Source organism: Phallusia mammillata, chromosome 3 (assembly GCF_965637545.1).
Source record: "Phallusia mammillata chromosome 3, kaPhaMamm4.hap1.1, whole genome shotgun sequence".
Lineage (NCBI taxonomy): Eukaryota > Metazoa > Chordata > Ascidiacea > Phlebobranchia > Ascidiidae > Phallusia > Phallusia mammillata.
Window position 1 is genome coordinate 12,870,134 of NC_137254.1, and position 15,209 is coordinate 12,885,342.

The window sequence follows — 15,209 nt, forward strand, 5'->3', positions numbered from 1 at the left end:
GTTAAAACATACTGAACAATCAAATGATTGTTTACTAGCGAAATGGCAAAATAGCCAAAAAAATCAATTCGATAATTTTATACAGTGCTATTGTTTCAAAGGGTGCAAAGTTTCGTTATGGTACTCCTTATTCATTTTGGAAGAATAAGGTTGAATGTGTTGGAGTTAAAACATTTCAATGATGAACTTTCATTTCATGATATGCATCTTAGCTATTAAACTACAAGATAGCGAAAATGAGCGCCAGCTGACTTTGACACTTGCAAGCGACTTATATGATAACATGAAGTCTTGGTGGTTCCAAATGTGTGAAGAAAAAAAGAATTAACAAAAGAAACCCTAAACAAAATTTACCTAGAAGACATAGGATATGTGAAGTCTACAATGCATTGTGCACCTAAGTGTCCTCATAGAAACAACGCACGTTGTGGGGAGGAAGTAGGCTGTTACTGGAGATGTTGATCAGTATGAGGGGGTTGAGTTAACATTGGCTACCAGCCTATCTTTTAATGATTTTTTCGTTATTAAATCTTCTTATTTGATGATACAGCTTGTATCAGAACTGTGTGTGGAGGTATGGTTCTCTTAAGCGGGATTCACACCAGACGCGTTAAGCGACAAGCGTCGCGTTTTTGCGTTAGGCGACAAGCGAAGTACCATTCACACACGACGACGCGCTTGTCGTCACGGCACGATTTTCTCAGTTGAAGCGTCAGAGTTAAATCAGATTTAACTTTTCCGCTTGACACTTCACATTTAAAGTATCTTGTAACAGCAGAAACCTTGTTATAAGCAGTATACTGTATTTGATTGCATGTAGTCAATGGCAATGGAGTTTTAACGAAATGCTCATTCAAATGGTACACGATTCTCCTTGTATGTACGATGCTCAGCATTGTAACTATAAGGACAGCAAGCGAAAGGAAAACGTTTGGAAGAACATCAGTCAATGTACTGGTCAATCAAGTAAGTTAGTTTAATTATTCTTAGCAGAGCATGCACATAACTCTACGAATTCACTATACATACATATGTTACAGTGGATGTTTGTATGAAACGGTGGAAGGGTCTAAGAGACCGATTTTTGAAAGAAAAAAAGAAACAAGAGAGTTCCAAAAAAAGTGGTGCAGGAGCTTCAGCCACATCAACTTGGGAACATTACGATGCACTCACCTTTTTGAATGACCATTTAAGGCACAAGTTGTATGTCAATCAATGACAATGTTACATTATTCACTTGCTACTGTTTAATACTGTACACTGCTAAAAAAAATTGCATACTTTGTAGGACAGTTGGTAATGTTCCATCAAGCCCTGCAGTTCTTGATTTTACACAAGATGATGCAGACACAACCGATGGTATGAATAATCATTAAACATGTACTTTTTATGATTTATGTGTGTTTTTTGATTTTATGTTTAGAAATGATTACTCTTGAAGTTGTAGATGATCCCTCTGTCCCTAACATATCTACCTCTACACCAAGTACTTCATCTAGACCAGCTAAGAAACGAAAATGTTCAGATCGCATAGAGTTTGAGGTTAGCAAAATTAGGCCACTGATATATGCTGTATTGTTGTCATTAATGATCTTCCCATATTATGTTGTAGGAAGGCATTTTAAAAATGTTACATGAAAATAGATTCAATTCAATTCAATGGTTTATTTGTCACGATTTCGTGTAACAGTAACAAAGAAAATTGCACAACAAGTAACTACGTGACAGGTCAACAAAAGGCCAATCATTGGCCGCCAAGTCATTGACCCATTATCGTCTATTTGGAATAACGATAAAAAAAACGAAGATCGGCAATTAGCAGTTAGCAGTCACCTGGAAAAGTGATTGCTGGGGCAAAATTACGAGGTAATGCAGTAGGACGGTAAAAAAACAAACAGTAATAATACAATACAATGTTTACAATGTAATTCAGTACGTAAAATAAGAAGAAGCAGAAACGCAGTAACAACACAATTATACAATAAGCGAAAATGCAAGGATATTTTTGAACGAATCGTTGTGTGCGCACGATCGAACAACTAGCTGGAGGGCAAATTAGCGACAAGAAAAGAAGGCCAGCAGCAGTGCGTAGGTTGATTGTGTGATTGGGCACAGTTAATCAATGCAAAAACAACGTAAGGCATGTTTACAACAGCACGTGGGCGGGGGCAGCATGTAATGACGGAACCATTTTTTTTTTAAATGGAGCATATCTGCTAACAAGAAACTGTTTTACTTTCTTTTTGAAAGTGTGTAAGCCCACATGTTTAATGTTTTCTGGCAGAATGTCCCACATTTTAGAACTGGCAAAGAATATGGTATCAGTAGAAGAAATTAAAGGCTTGAAACCAAACCCATCAGAAGATGATCAATTCATCAACTTTGGAAATGTTGTTGCTAACACTTTGAAAAGCATGACAACAGACATAGCATATGAAGCTATGAGTGATATAATGCAGTATTTGTCAAAGAAATTTAAACCTTCCAATGACTAATTTGCTGTTTTTTATTTTTTTTTTCATTATAATTTCTTTCTGTGCAAACTTACATTCCATAATTGGTCATGTAGCATACATGAAAATGGTGTATTGAAGAACATAAAAACTCCATACACATGAAGCTAAAAAGTACAAGCATGCATCCACTTACATTCGATTAACTACATTATTTTGCCATGGAAGTTTGCCATTTTCTGACAAGAAATAATCCTTAAATGTGTCCCTAATTAGAGCAGCTTCATGAGCATACATATTTGTAGCCATTCTACCTATGGGTTGGAAGTTTGAGGAGTTTTGAATTTCAGATCGCCATTCTCCAAATATCATATTTCCCATTCTGTCTTCCCGGTCAACATATGTTGGTGCACAATACATTCTTTCATTTACCAAAGATTGTCTACTTTTTATCTGTAAAAAGTTATGTAAACAACAGGCAGCTTTTGTTATGGCAATTGCTTTTTGGGGCTCTGCTATAATAGGTCTTCTGAATATTCGCCAGCGAGTGGCTAAAATACCAAAGGTATTTTCAATGACCCTTCTGGCACGTGATAAACGGTAGTTAAAAACACTTTTATCAAAAGGAAGTCTCTTTCCTGGGTAGGGTCTCATTAGGTTGGGTCTTAGAGGAAAGGCAGCATCACCCACAATACAGTAAGGGACAGTTATATTGGTTTTTGGAATACATTCAGCAGCAGGCATATTTAGATCATCATTCATAAATTTTTTACCGTATTCAGAATTGGCAAAAACACCCCCATCACTGTGTCTGCCTGAATCACCAATATCTAACAAGGTAAAGCAATAATGTGCATCGCATACAGCCAATAATACAATGCTATGTGTTCCCTTGTAGTTAAAGTATTCAGACCCAGCATTTTTGGGGGCCTGAATGACCACATGCTTGCCATCTAAGCACATTGGAAAATTCCATAAATCATCAAATTCCTTTGCAATTATTTTCCATTCTTCTGAACTTTGTGGGGGTTTAAGGTATTCTGGCTGCAATACAGACCATATTGCTTCACAAGTTTCATTGATGATTTGGCACACAGTTGAATGGCCAACTCTGTAACTCAAGGAAATGGTTGCTTGAGAGTCCCCGGTGGCTAAAAACCTGTTATAAATGTTGTCATAATAAAATAATGGACTTGCACATTAATCAACAAACAAGTAAAACCCACCTTAGCGTAATTGCGAGTCTTTGTGCAGATGAAATTGATTTTCTCCAGTGGGTATCCTTTTTGCTGATCAAAGGTTCTACTTTCTGCAGTAGTTCATAGAAAGTTTGCACATCCATTCTAAAGTACTTGTGAAAGCTTTCAGGATCATCCTGCATGTTTTTCACCAAGTTGAACTCACCCATTTCTTCTCTGTCCTGAAAGATTGGACGAACCCATACTCTGCACATAAACAAAAATCCTTAACAAACTGATTTAGGTACTTTGATAGTACAATATGTCTTACCTTCTTGGGTAAATAATGTTGCGAACAAGTATCATGATAAGAATTAATTGCTGTTCCAGCAATAACAAAAGCAGTAGGTCAATTCTATCCATTTTAACTGCTGTCAGTGTAAATAAAGCAGATTTTGCATCACGACAATACCCCTTTGCAGCATATACCGTCGTCCGCTTTGACGCCTACCGCGTAGCGTGTGTGTAACCCTTTATCGCTAGACGCGACGTTTCTCGCTTGTGTCACATCGCCAACGCCAGACGCTTGACGTTTAACGCGTATGTCTGCATAGCCCTTTACTGTAACAATCTTGCAGCTAAACTTAGGAAAAGGTGAAAGTGTATTAAAAGCGATCAGTATTTAAGTAAGAAGATGGATAATGTTGGCATCACAGATTCCAATTTCAATTAAAAAAGGCATCAACACAATTTGACTTGTCACAGGGTGAAATTACGATATTTGGGAAGCCTGTTAAAGTTTATTTGGCCGGTAGAAAATCAAGTCCGTTTGTTAAAAAAACAATTGCGTTGCAAAGTCACGTGTTTTACGGTGTCAGTTTTCCATAGAAACGCAATACACAGTCTCGGAGCAGCACCCCCAGTAATTTTAGGCACGAGCCGCCACTGTTAATGACAAACAATAACTAAAATAATAATAATTTTGATTTTGTAAAAGGAAAAAGTCACACTACAGCCGCAGAGTCTCAACCTCTGCAAGTCGATCACCATCAACCCACCACTAAAACTGTTTAGAAATAATTAACTCACGACAAACAATAACTAAAATAATAATAATTTTGATTTTTGAAGGGAAAAAGTCAAGCTACAGCAGCAGAGCTCTTCAAAGAAGAGTCTCAACCTCTGCAAGTCAGTCGCCATCAACCCACCGGTAATACTGTTTAGAAATAACCAAATGATGACAAACAATAACTAAAATAAATTTGATTTTTTAAAAGGAAAAACTCACACTACAGCCGCTAAGCTCTTCAAAGCAGAGTCTCAACCTCTGCAAGTCGATCGCCATCACCCCATAGGTAATACTGTTTAGAAACAACTAAATGATGACAAACAATAACTAAATTCATGATAATTTTGATTTTTTTAAAGCAAAAAGTCACACTACAGCCGCAGAGCTCTTCAAAGCAGAGTCTCAACCTCTGCAAGTCGATCGCCATCAACCCATAAGTACTGTTCAGAAATAATAATAATAATTTTGATTTTTTGAAATCAAAAAGTCACACTACAGCCGCAGAGCTCTTTAAAGCAGAGTCTCAACCTCTGCAAGTCGATCGCCATCAACCCATAGGTAATACTGTTTAGAAATAACTAACTGATGCCAAACAATAACTAAATTAATAATAATTTTAATTTTTGAAATGGAGAAAGCCACACTACAGCCCCAGAGCTGTGCAAAGCAGAGTCCCAACCTCTACAAGTCGATCGCCATTAACCTATAGGTAAATTGTGAAATGTTTAACAATGTTTTTGTGGACTTATTTTAAAAAAAATTAACTTTTTTAAGGTAGATATCAGCAATCGCATTCTTCCAGCCTCCAGCTTTCCTCTGTAGGGTTAGTATTTATTGTTTTGAAACAATCTTCTACTTTGTATTCCTTGAGATTTGTTACAAATATCCCTTTCGTATTAAAGCAAGTAAATGGTTAGTGCAATATACTTATTTTCACTTTTAGGTCCGTTTCATCCAGAAAAAGAAGGCTATGTCCACTCTGCCATGAAACGTGCACAAATATGACGCACCATAGAAAAAACATAAGGATTTTCCAAAGGAAGATTTTTATTCTGATAGTTTTGCAAAACGGAGAAGGTTGGATAGTTACAAAAACTTTTCAGGCTACCAATGCTGTTTTTGCAAGTTGATAGTTTCGGGCATAAAAAGCCACATTGCTCACAAACACAAGGAGATACAAAAAGGCTCCAAAAGGCTCAACAATGTTGTAAATAGAAGCATTGAATGACATTATGGATACATATCAAAATGCTTTGATAACTATGGGAAGTAGAAACAGGAATAAAACAACAACTACCCAGGCACAAACATATGTGAATCAAATTAAATCTGTGATCACATGTTTAGACCACAAATTTCCCAAAACTATATATTTAAATTTATCCAAAAAAGTTTGTAAAGATGGAAGTGCAAAAAAAAATGGAGGCACTGCGACGTAAAAAATATGGTTCACTTTCATGTGTTGAACTCAAATTGCTCTCTGGTGATTTGTTTGCCAGGCTGATCTGTCACCAAGGGTGCAGATCATCTCTTCTCACTGGGATGTTAAAAACTGAATTCCAAAATCGAGAAATTACATCTGGGGCGGCATTACGAACACATCTCGCTAAGTTTAGCGAGCTCGGTATTGACGCACGACCTCGTTAAGTAAAGATTTGATATTACGAACCCCCGCCTCGCTAAACTCCTCGCTAACTAACGAGGACCTCAGACCACTCGCTAACGCCGAATTATCCCGGACAAAGCCGTACAGCTGCGTCAGCAAGTAATGGCTGTCTATTTTGCCACTAAACGCTCATACAAACGAAAAAAGGTAAGACAAAATCCCCTGGAAATGTCGGATTTAGAATTAATTTCAGAATATCGAATGCCCAAGCTGTGATAATGGATTTGTGCAGCCACTTGCACGAAGATTTAAAACCAAAGAGTGCCAGTAAAAGATGTCTTACAGTTGATGATCAAGTTTTGATAGCATTAAAACTTTTGGCATCGGGAAACTTTCAAAATTCAGCCAAGGACAATATTAACGTTTCACAACCAACTGTCAGTGTAGTACTAAGTCGATTTATAGATAGTTTGATTTCAAAACGACATCAATTCATCCACATGCCAAACAGGGTGTCTTCAACAATGATAAAGCAACAATTTTATTCAATTGCACGGTTTCCTGGCGTCATAGGTGCCATTTATGGAACACATATTTCCATAATTGCACCAAGTGAGGAATAACATCTCTTTGTCAACAGAAAGGGTTATCATTCCATTAATGTGCAGGCAAGTTGTATACTTTTCCCTTGCCATAAATTGGTTTTGACTTCAAATTATTTTTGCAGGCTATATGTGACGCCAATATGGTATTTTTGGATGTGGTATGCAAGTGGCCTGACTCATGTGATGATTCATTCATTCTTCGACAATCAAATGTGTATCAGGATTTTGAGGATGGAAAATATCACGATGACATTTTGCTGGGTGACAGTGGTTATCCATAAAAACTTGGGTTAATGACAACTCTTAGCCATCAAAGTATCCCTTCACAACAGAAGTATAAATAAGGCTCACAAACAAACACGGCCAACTATAAAGAAGTAAGTTACACTTGTCTTGCATCTCATAACATTAACATAATGATAATGAAGCTTTGTTGTTTAGGGCATTTGGTGTTTTGAAACACAGATGGAAAGTTATTGATCACAGAGGAGGAAGGTTATGTTATTCACCTCTACAAGTTTGTAAAATTACAATGTGTTGTTTCATTCTGCACAATATTTGTTGCCTTTACAATATGCCATTGCCTCAACCACTGCCAGCAAATTCTGACATATATTCACTTTTAGACACCACCACAACAAATGAAATTCATGACTTGCAAGGTAGTACTGTGAGAGACTCGATTGTTTCTACATCCCAATAAAGTGATGTTTGTAAAATGTTTTTTGTGTTTGTTTATTGGAAAAGTGGCAGCATAGCAACACAGAAATGAACTGGAAAAAATAGGTAACAGAACACTGAACATATATGAAAGTAAGAATGTAGGTAAAAAGAACACTGAAGAAATATGGAATTATTGAATTAGGGAATGAAAAACAGTGATCAAGAATGAACAAAAATCCTAAAAGACTTGCGCAGAACGAGACCTCTAAACCAACAGTGAAAGTAGTAAATAATATAAAATTGAAAAAAAATGCAAATTAGTTCCTAATCATCAAGTGTAAAGGGTTGACTACAGGTTAATTCAACTTTACTCGTTTCAGCCGACTGCAACTTTTGTCGCTTCAAATCATTTGCTATTATCATTTGTTCCAACTGTTGCTGTTGAATTATAGCAATGTTTGAAATTTGGACATAAATTTCTTTTTGTATGTCAACTATGTCCTTTTCTGGATCACGACGCCGGCGTTTTGCTTTGGGTTGTAATGATGCTTCAGAGTGTGATGATGCAGGGCTCACTGGTTCTTCAATTATTTAAAAAAGGCTGTCATCCATAGTTGAACAAATGCAACCGGTTCTTCAACATCTTGAGGTGGTTGGCTTGTAGTGGCAGACTGGGAAACACTTTCTACAAAAAAAAAAAAAACAATTTGGTGATATAACTGCACAAACCATTTGTAACATAACAAAGGGTACTTAACTATGACTGCTTTCAAGTGATGATGCATCTTTTATTCCATAGACTGCCTGTTGTCCAATTATGTTAATGATTTGGTAATGAACATCTGAAGGTGGTGTAGCTTTGTTCACACCACCACCAGTTTTAGTTGATTCTTTTTTCCATTCCGACACTGATTTTTTTGCAACACTTCTTAAATCCCACCACTTATGTTCCACTTGCTCAATTGTGCGATTAACACCACTGATATTGACTGAATTGACCTGTAAAATAACATAATCTATCTACAGCAGTAATAAAAAATATTGTGCACAAATCTTACCATAGTTGTCACTATTTTCCAAGCTTGTTGTTTTGAAGCAACTGTAATTTCTGGTGAAAATGAACCCAGAATGCATTTTGCATGTTTTTCCACTGCATTAACTAATGCTTCTACTTCAACCGCTGTCCATCTTGGAGATCGCTTTTTTACAATTTTACTGCTTTTTGTATCCATAATATCCATAATCAATTTACTTTTCAAACAAAAACTTAAGCTTACACAAACACTGAACAGAAGAAATAAAATAATTCGGCGTAAAACTTCCAAAACAATGCCACTGATGTCCACGTGAAGCTCAACTGCCAACAAAAATGGCCTTCCACAAGATGTCGCATAGCGCGACTTCCTGATTTTGCTGAGTCAGACGTCTTTTTTCTCACGATTTTGACGCATTTTCTCGATTTTGCGTCAGGCTTTAGCGAGGCGTTTGCGAGGACACTTCGTAATACCAAATAAGTTAGCGAGTTTCTCGCTCGTTAAGTCCTCGCTAAAAAATATTTTAGCGAGCGAGGAAGTGTTCATAATGCCGCCCCAGATGAAACAAAATTGGCAACACATATTCTTGGTAATGAATCTAACTTGTTTAAAATGCAGTGCTTGATAAAATTACTGCATTTCGACAGTTTTTTTTATGTTCGCACCATCAAAAGGGAAATTTCATGTCCAATTGCTTGGTTTCCTACCAGTTCAACACCAGCAACTAAGCTAGCACGAATGTTCTGAAAGGTTGTATTTGAACTGAAAAAATGGGGTTGAAATTTATGCACTTGTGGCGGATGGTGACTCCATAAACAGAAAATGCTTTTTGTTGCTAAGTGGTCTAAAAAGCCTACGACTGGACCAACCTTTTGTCGCACCCAATCCATTTTTGGCGAATCGGCAAATATTTTTATGCTCTGATCCTCCACATCTATTAAAAGTAAGGATTTTTACATTGTGTTGCAGTCGAGCCAACTAACAAAGGCATTTGTTTTGCAGACTGCTAGAAACTCTCTATTTCCAAACCAGGTGGCACTAGATATGTGAATATGGGCACAGGAGATGGTGATATTCTGTGGAGCCATGTCTTACAACTTTACAAGAAAGAGCAAAAAAGTCCTATTCTAAGCAGAACCAAATTGTCAAAATCTCATATTGCACTGAATCTTTTTAGTAAAGTATGGAATTCTAACATTTTCGTTTACAAATTAAACCTAACAACTAGCTTCACGGGCAAAACAATTTTACCATAGTGTTAGAACAAATCATCTGCAAGGGGTTATAATTGGTTGTGTGCAATGAGAAGTAATTTCCATGCACTTATATCATGAATTCAACAAGAGTGTCTCTTTCCTTCAGACAAGAGGATGTATTGTGTCATGTGCATCATCTCGTTCTGATCCAAATTGCTGTCTTTGGCTCTCTTCAGCCTCTTAAAATTTATAAAAAATTTGTAACTTCCAAAGTTGTTTGTAGTAGATGTAAGTTCAGAAAAAACAACTTAGTCGTTCACCCTTTGGTTTTAAAGATATATATATTTAAAACCAAAGGGTGAACGACTAAGTTGTTTTTTCTGAACTTACATCTATTGCTATAAGGCTTTTTAGTCTTCATCTACCAAGCAACGGACTGGGTGATTCCAGCTTTAAGTTTCAATTACGAGTATTGTTTGTAGTAGTTATAATAATTACAGCATGCTTAGTACTGATCACTGTGTTTACCTTACAACACCAAACTTTCTCATGTTTATCTCTTGAAATGCATTATTTTCAACTTTGCTTGTGTGGGGACCCATGTGTTATACTTAAAGTAAAAAAGACTATGGCTTATAAGGGACCCATCATAAAATATGTCTAGGGATTATATTAACGTTTTAAAATATGTTTTGTTTGATATGCGAAATCCGGAAAATAAAATTACATGTTAAGGCCCGTTTACACTGTGCTTAGCGGCGCCTAACCTAACCCAACCTTTGTTTGTTTACACTGCGATTTTCAGTGCGTACCTAAGTGTACTAAATAACATACTCGACGTCATTTTTAGCTCACAGTGACTATCGATGGATGGTTACCTATTTTAGATTCGAAAAAGCTTTGTATGAATCTAAATTAAATGGTATTTTGTCAGTAAACATGATTTTGCATCTCGGTAATCATATAGGATTGTTCAGGATGTTGTTGTATAGATATTTGGCATGTTTATCTTACTTTTATGTTTTTATAGCATGTAGTCCCCTGTGCTGGTCAAAATGTACATTTTAAATGCACATAATTACAATATGTAAACACAAACAACTTCACATACAATCATAACAATGTAATAAATAATTAAGATTGAGGCGAATAGCGTTCCATCATTTATTTTGGACAAATGAACCAACTTTTTCAAATCCAAACCCGCACACAGCGATAACACAAACCGTTTGCGCAGGTTCAAGCTGCTTGATACGCAGAAAAACGCTCGGTAGGCGATCGTTCGCTCATTTCTACGAGACTTGAGCGCCCGAAATCAGTCACGCGCGAAACCAGACAGAAAAAATGAAACAAACAAACTTACGCAGGTTTGAGCGAGCGCGCTACGCATAGTGTAAACGGGCCTTTAAGTTGATTGAAAAGAAGCAAGAATGTGTCCAACATCTGAAATTACTGACTTAAAGTTTAATGAAGTACACAACATCATGTTTCAAGTATGAGTCATTTTTGTTGGCACCAAAACATACGATATAATTCATATTGCACAACAACCATTTATTGCAAGATGTTTTCAAACCTATATCACTGAGCAGCTGCCATTGTGGTGCAGGATAATAATTACAATACAACAATCCAGGGTTCATAAAATGTTATTGTCAATTTACATTGTATTTAGTTTTTCTCATGTAAAATTATTGCTGCTAATTTCCACAGATAAAAGTAGGACTTGCAACAGATACCTTAAGTTGGAAAGTGTTTGGAATCCATGCCAGGTGCTTTGGGCACATCCAAGTTTGTGCTTTTATTTGCAGAGTATGATTTGTAATAAACCATTTATGACTGCATTTTAAAGTTTACATTACTTAGATGGTTTGATGTAATGAATTGTTCTGTCGAATGTCCAATTCAACATGCAAGTGATGCACGGATAGCTTTTTTGCAAAAGTTTGTTGACAAAATAATGTCATGGAAGTTACTATAGTAGCAGTTTTTTTCATACTTATGACAACTCAAGTATTCCAATCATGCACTAACAATCATTGGAACTTGGTAGAGGAGAAGCATGCTGGAGAGTATAAGCGCCTACCTGCAGTGCCAACTCTCACTGGACTGATTTAAACCTAAATTGCTGTAACAGCACCATAAACGCCCATGCTCTGTTGCGCCACCTACCAGAAGTTCTAACACCGGGCCCAAGCCTATGCTCAGTGTTAGTAGCTCTACCGTGCTCTTGCACAACAATCTATCATATTCGGTATCCAATCAGACCACAAAGTTTAATTTCGCAACCACAAGATCACAAAGTCATACTACATCCTAATTAACTGCAACAGGAAATATTTTAAAGTTCAATCACGAGTTTAGAACCCAGTGGAATAAAACTATTACACCATTTGACTTCATTGCGAGCTTTGTACTAGCAGGATAAAAGCAAGCTAATTACGTAGCTACTATTTCGAAATTTGCATAAATTATATCACAACCGCTGCATAACAATAGGAGGGTCTTGGTTGACAACATCAGATGTCAATTTCTAACAAACCTATTTAGTTACCGTTGCACACATTACCACGAAATACTTTAATAAATGTTTGTAAGTTTAAAAGCAAAGTTTCAAGCATTGTAATTCGCAATCCCATTAAAAAGGTTTTTGGTTGTTTTATATTGTTGTTACATCTTGCATAATTTATAATTATTCCTAAAACAGCAGAATCCATGGTCGCAATGGCTAACTTTGCGAAATCGGCCATCTTTTAACAACTCTAATTCATTATAGGTCAAATACCAGATTATTTCGCCTTACCAAAATTGCCGTTTTTTGTTTTGTTTTCCTTCAAACAAACGAAACAAACTTACTCAACCGTGACAAAACATTGCAACAAATTTCAAATCCCAAGACCTAAAAATAATTGTACGGTTACATTGGAAAGCTTGTACGGCAAATTGATTTGTTGGATAACTGTTTGTGCACAATTTCATTGAGACATTACTCAGCCGAGAATAATTTTATTTCACAATACAAAAAGTGTTTTGGGGTGGCACTAAAACGCTGAATGGGCGGGACGTCGCGACGTCGTGAAAACCGCTAAATATCGGGTTAAATTGCTGACGGTTAGAGCTATTAGGGTTGGGATAAGGTTTTATAATAGAAAATCATTAAAATAAATTCCGCCGGACACTACATTCCGCGCCCGAAACGTCCCGCCATCTCCCGCGACGGCCCTCCATAGCATTTTTGCCTAATGTCAGGAAATAGTTGAATAAGTTTTAGGCAGGGACATTTTTTTATTCATATACTATGATAAAACCTCAACCCAACTCTAATAGCACTAACCGTCAGCAATTTACCCGATATTTAACGGTTTCCGCGACGTTCCGCCCGTCCCGCCCATTCAGCGTTTTAGTGTCACCCAGTGTTTTGTGGTGTTCCTTTTTTTTCGATGACAAATTTATAACTACCATTTTTCAAGTTAACTTATTTGACAAAATCTGCAAATAACCTGCCTCCGCAGACGCGGTTTGATTATTTTCAATTTGATTTTTGAACATTGGAAGTTGGTAACTGTAAAAAGGTTCAACTTCGGGTTTCGCTGGGTTGGAGCAATACAGCTTAAGTTTCCTTTTCAGAAAAACACAAGCAGGACCGGTCCATAACCTAATGTCACTTTTGGTGACTATGTACATTTTTGCCAAAATTGCTGAATTGATTTTACAACCCAACTTAAACATTCAAACCAGAGTGCATAGATAACTGTGTGTATTGTTTTCACAATGAAAAGAAACATACCTATACGTGAAACATCAAGAGAAATGGGAATGATTGCACAAAATTACATTTCCTGCATGTAATAGCACTTCAAACTGAACTGAATACAAAAACTATGTGAACAAATATTTCAGTGCATTGGTAAAAAAAATAAAAACTCATAGAAAACTAGAGAAAGGTGTTCATCTGACAGTAACGAAAGAGGTGCGTACATTGGATTTAATTATACAAAGTTTGTTGCATCTAAAAAGCTTGAAGAGTTATTTACACGAAAAGAAACATATTTTAGACTAAACGTTCTTGTGGGTAAATTTGTTTGTTTTTTCTTTGAATGTTCCTATGACGAAAAGTTTCCAGCTAGTCTAAGCAACTTTTGATTTGTAAGAGCATCTTATTTTTCTTCCTAAATCTTGGCTGTGCAGAAGACATTTTAACATTCCATATAGGAGCTGAATCAATTTTCGCTGTAATCAAAGATTTTATATTTGTAACCTTGTTTCAAAAATATGTCAATCAAAAGTGACATGTTGTTATTCTATCATGCAGAAGCATTTTTGGGTACACGATAAGAAATAAATTCGGTAAATTCTAGGAAGATATATATTTGTTAGAAGCAGGGACCCGAACCCGCGAACCGGTTTGAGCGGTTAATTTCATTAAACGCGAACCGAACCCGAACCGCTAATTACGAATTTTCAAAAACCCGATCTGGAGTTGAACCCTATATTTTGTTTGGCGTTGGACCGGAACCGAACCACACTAAAAATGCGGTCTTTTTTAAATTTGTGATTTTTTTCAAAACAGCGCACTGAAAAATACGCGAGATAACACTTATAGGGCGTGTCAAAATTAACAGTGCTCGGGCAATTTTTTTTTGGAGTTTGATTAGGCCAGGGTGGTGATGGGTGGAATTGAATGAAAACGAATGAAAATTTGAACCGGTTTAAAAACCGCAAACCGGTTCGGACCGGATAATTTGCCCACACCGGAACAAAACCCGAACCCGAAAATATACATTTTGAAAACCTGAACCGAACCCGAACCGTTAAAAATAAAACCAAGTGAACCTGAACCGAACCTAAACCCGTATGACAAGCGGTTCGACTCCCTGGTTAGAAGTACAAATTTGTGCAGGTGTCAAACGCTTTAAAAGCACTTGCACATACCGTTTTGGTACAAACTGATTTCTTGCCCAATTTAGTCTTTCTTCTTTAGAATTTTCACTCTTTCCTGTGGACAAATAAAACAGTTAGTAACACAGATTAAACATGATACAACTGTAAAGGTGACTTCCTTTTTACTGATTTTTTTGCTGATTATCGTTTCCATGTTTCAATGTTAGTGGAGCTATAGGGCTGCTTTCCTGCCAAAACTGCGGGAAAAAAACAAGCAGTACCGACACCTAAAATAGTGCTGTTTTCAACAGCTCTGTCAGCATCCATTTCCTCAATTGTGACCCCTAAATGGCATCTGCTTAAAAATACGCTACGATTACATTTAAGTATTTTTACAGTAAGCGACTAAGCGTAAGACAATCTTTAACACACCTGAGCATTTAAACGAATCGGACAGGATCTGGCTGCTTACTAATTCCTTTTCATTCTTGTCTGCAACAGAACACTTTAAATATAAAATGAGT

The 15,209-nt window shown here is 36.7% G+C and overlaps 2 long non-coding RNA genes across 2 annotated transcripts in view; one reads left to right on the top strand and one right to left on the bottom strand.

Moving 5' to 3' along the window:
* Positions 1-12,940, bottom strand: part of LOC145217803 (uncharacterized) — a 186,833-nt gene extending 173,893 nt beyond the window's left edge. Inside the window, exon 1 of the long non-coding RNA XR_013857502.1 lies at positions 12,869-12,940. This is a non-coding gene — a long non-coding RNA (uncharacterized LOC145217803). The remainder of the gene's footprint in view (positions 1-12,868) is intronic.
* On the top strand, positions 1,295-1,645 carry LOC145217801 (uncharacterized). Its single transcript, XR_013857500.1, has 3 exons — positions 1,295-1,359; positions 1,424-1,542; positions 1,613-1,645. It is a non-coding gene; the product is annotated as an uncharacterized LOC145217801 (long non-coding RNA).
* Positions 12,941-15,209: the final 2,269 nt, after the last annotated feature.